Genomic DNA, 4744 nt, shown 5'->3' with positions numbered 1-4744 from the left:
AAATCGAATTGTTGCTACATGCTAAAAATAGGGAAGAGAAACTAACTGCGCTTCAATATATGTCAATAACGTTAAGTGTTGTGGTTTATTATCCCGAATAATAAGAGATATTAAATTAATATTGTCATTATTAGCATGGTGTTATTCACTGTCAAAGATGCAAAGAAAAATCATAATTCATATTCTCCTTTGTTTCATCACAATTTAAGCAAGCCTAGTAATAGACACAATATTTCTGACACTGGGAATACATTCACTGAGGGTCCATAGATGTCCCTAGATACCAAGAATATGCAAATGGTCCGAAATGGACCTTGTAGAAGTGGAGCAATACAATATTCCATTTACTTAGGTATGTATTTTAGGCGAATTTTCAGAAAATAGGGCTCCGGGCTTAAGAGGTTTACGCACCAATTGCACCTCATTTCACCCGTTGCGCATCCTCTGTGGATAGCAATCTGAGTTTCAAAGGGATATGCACCGGCTTTGCGTCGGAAGAAGCCGTGCAAACCCTTTGTGGATCCCGCCCAGAGTCATTTAGCAGGCTGTGACGTACAGGCGTAGAGACAGAAGTGTTTAGCAGGCTGTGATGTACAGGCGTAGAGACAGAGGTGTTTAGCAGGCTGTGACGTACAGGCGTGGAGACAGAGGTGTTTAGCAGGCTGTGACGTACAGGCGTAGAGACCCCAGGTGGCCAAAAAGTTCCGGCCCATTAATGGCCTGTATCCGGCAGGCCGGAAGAAATTAATAGGCCCTAGGCCGGTTGCCAGAATCGGCCAAGTAGGCGGCAATGACTGACTGGCCGATTCCGGCCCGAGTACACTAGGCCAGGTCCGGGGTTGCCGGAAGCGGTGAACGTCCGGAATTGGCGGAATCGGCCCAGTAGGCGGCAATGACTGACTGGCCGATTCCGGCCCGAGTACACTGGGCCAGGTCCGGGGTTGCCGGAAGCGGTGAACGTCCGGTTGCCTAAAGCAGCCCAGATGCGGCCCAAACACACTGGGCCAGGTCTGGTTGCTCGAAGCCTAGCCGACACTGCCAAGCCGACACTGCCAATGCAATACTGGTACTACACAGTAAATTCCGCAGAGTACATTTGACTCAAACTGAGTAAAGAAATTTTACTCAGTTTGAGTTAAATGTACTCAGTTTGAGTCAGCGGAATTTACTGTGTACCCAGTATTCTGCCAGAGCTACTCCACTATCTGCCTATGACCGTACATTACCGGAAATACAGTAGGAAATGGTTGATTAGTAATACAATGCCACATATTTAAAGACCCTTCCCTTTACCAATTCAGTATTGGCATGTCCCTCATTGAAAAATTCAGAAGTTTACATGCTGTCTCCTACCCTCACTAAAATATATTCTCAGTGTATGTGCACATTGTACACAATATACATCATTCTGCAGTGAAGCTCAAATATCAAGTAAAGTAACAATGCTACTTTTTCCAGTTAAAAATGACAACTTGAATAGATATTTAAACATTTATTAACAAAAAAATATCACATTAATCACATTAATATGACTTTACTGGGCCATTACACCCAAATGAGGTTAATCAAATCAACATCACAATAAATCATAGTACAGATAGATTACTCAAATGCACAGTTAGGAGACTGGTATATATCTCCTTCTCTCTCTCTGGAGATGACCGTAAGCATGAATAAGATCAGTTTCAAATTTTTCTACCTATGGTGGTAATTACATTACCTTCAAAAAAAATAAAAAAAAACATTTGAATATCCATTATTGTTCATTATGTAAATATACCTACACCAACATACATATAGAATAATGTATTCTCTCTCTCTCTCTCTCTGTGAACATTAGTAAACATGTATTACCATAAAACAGGCCTTGAGAGATAATTAACAAAACATGTAACAAAATAAAATAGTCCATACACCCAACATGGGTGTAAAGAACGAAGTGCAATTAGTCAAACTGTTTTGGGGGATTTATACTGTACTTGAGTAGTATTAGGTTTGCGGATTGGTCCTTGTGCAAGACTATAGAAATATAATCATTGTTACAACTCAATTGTACCCCTGTAACAGTCTTCTCCCAGAGTCCATACCCAACATGTGTGTGCAGGCGTGGAAAGAACGAAGTGCAATTAGTCAAAAGTACATTTGTACTTTACTTGAGTAGTATTAGGTTTGCAGATTGGTCCTTGTGCAAGACTATAGAAGGCGTGGATCTTTGATTAAACACTGCTATCAGAAGAATAGATGGTCAGAATTTTTTTTTTGTACTTTTAACTAAGTACATTTAAAAGTAGAAACTTTAGTAGAGACTTTTACTCGTGTGTTTTTAGCCAGATACTCTGACTTTTACTTGAGTACGATTTTGAGACGGTACCCATACTTTCACTTAAAACTCCCAACATTTTGTGAAATTAGCGTACAGTCTTCTCCAGAGAGAGACAAGAAGATAGATACCAGTCTCCTCTCTGTGCGTCGAGTAGAAAGCTATCTGGCTGCATGTTAGCCTATAGCTTAGCACAATGAATGGAAGCGGGCATGACTGGTTAGCCTAGGCATTGTCCAACTAACACCTCTCCCGAAGGCTACCCAGTCGTGCCGGGGGATGAGGGTGGGGATTGTTAACGGGTGTGGCTGGGGGGGAGGGAGGGGGTGGGGGTTGTGGGACTGTGGCTGGGGGGGCGGAGGCAGGGTGTGGCCGGTGAGGGCGTGGGGGTGAGGGTGCGGATTAGCACCAGGCGCGGGGCTCTGCTCATAGGCGGGCGGCTCGTGGCGTGGCTCGTAGTCCTGGTAGTCCTGGTTGTAGAAGCAACCGTTGCCCTCCATGGAGCCCCCCCCTCCTCCCGCGTCACCCCAGCGAGGTGGCGGGTCGCGACCCTGACGAGGTGAGCCATGGTGGGGTGGCGGGGGGGCCGGCAGGGGGAGGCCCCTGGCCCTGGGGGGGCTCCGGAGAAAAGCGCCGGCGGGCCGGGGCCGGGAGGCACCCCTGGGGCACCCCGGGGGGGCGTGGGCATAGCCTTACGGACCACGGGGAATAGGTGACGTGGGGGCGTGGCGGGGGTCTGGGGGAGCTGTCGCCGGCCCCGGCGAGGCGTGCTGGTCCCCGATGTGGAGGGGACGGGACTTCCACTCACCGAACTACTGGCCTACACGAAAAGTGAAAAAGGCAAATAAAAAGAACGAACTACAAATTCAACGACAGAACGAAGACAGAAGAGAAGAGGATGAGATAGAGAGAGAGAGAGAAGAGAGAGAAGGAAAGCAAGATAACAAAATACAACAAGAGCCACAGCAACAATAATAATAATTTTTAACAATAATTTGTGATGCCATCACACAAACTGGCATTTAAAGGGTTACAATTCGAAAATGTATTGAATATGTGTTTTGTTGTATACAATACTTTGTGATGCCCATCACAAACACTGGAATTTAAATGGTAAAAATTCAAACATTCCTGCACCAGAATGCAGGAAATTAAGTCTTTGTAACAAAATAATGGTATTAGGAATACATTTGCCTCCTGCGTGAACTGTGCATAGCTGAATAGACTGTATTTTAACGTCGGTCGTATGGTGGTACTTGGAGAGCCAGCTATGTTCTCAGGTGGTACTTGGTGTAAAAAGTTTGAGACCAGGGTGGATTTTTCAATAGTCTTCACCGTGATAAATCAATAAGTAAGGGATAATGTATAGCTACGAGGTCATTGTCGCAAAATAATTGACCGACACGGAGTTTAGAACACAGAGGCGCAGCCGAGGTGTTTTAAACGTCAGTGAAGGTCAATTATTTTGCGACAATGACCGAGTATAGGCTATACATTATCCCGCTTATTACATGGCTAACTTACTAACAATATACCCAATTCATTTTACACCATCGACAAGACGAGATCAAATGCAGACGCAGTTCTGTCGCTCCCGCTGTCATCGCCGGCAGCAGCCGGCAGATCTGTGGTCTGATTGCACTGATGACAGTGGGCTTGATTGCTACAGCTGTGCACAGCAGTCATTATTGTTCGGCAGAGGTCCGTTATCGAGTAATAACGGACCTCTGACGAGCGCTATTGACCAATCACAAGCAAGCATTTCGGCGAATGTGAAAACGCCATGTAATAAATTGTGATAGTGTAGGCTATTATAAGTGAAATAATCTGTCTGTAAAGAATTATTGGAAAGATTATTTGTGTCATGCACAAAGTATATGTGACAGACTACAACTTACTCAAAATGATCTTGTCAGGCCCGCTCTCTCCTTCCGCCATCTCTGTCTGATGCAAGCTGCAGCCACATTTTGATGCATTTGTCTATGTCTGCATCAGATGCACTTGTACTGCTGCCATTGCGTCTCACGGACCCTAAAAGAAAAATTTCTTTAATGAAATTTTCTTTAATGGGAGGGGGGGGGGGGGGGAGATTTGTGCTGCAGACATTATGCCTGCAGACTGCAGGTTTGAGTTACTCGCACTCTCACACACAAATATTGGTTGTGCTTGCCCATTTGCATGTCAAGAAATATGGGCCAGGTAGGCACATAGTTGTACACAGTGTGCGATCCATATCAGGATCTTTGGGGGAGTGGGGGGGGGGGGGGGGGGGGGGGGTTGGTCAGGCGCAAAAGAAAAAAAAATCAGAGCGTTTCCCTGAGTCTCGCAACTGCCGTGAGAGAGAGAGAGAGAGAGAGAGAGACGCCCGCCCGCCCGCCCGCCCGCGGAGAGAGAGAGAGAGAGAGAGAGAGAGAGAGAGAGAGA

The sequence above is a fragment of the Notolepis coatsorum genome (assembly GCF_963971535.1).
Source record: "Notolepis coatsorum genome assembly, chromosome: 5".
In the NCBI taxonomy this organism is placed as follows: domain Eukaryota; kingdom Metazoa; phylum Chordata; class Actinopteri; order Aulopiformes; family Paralepididae; genus Notolepis; species Notolepis coatsorum.
This window is presented reverse-complemented; position numbering follows the sequence as displayed.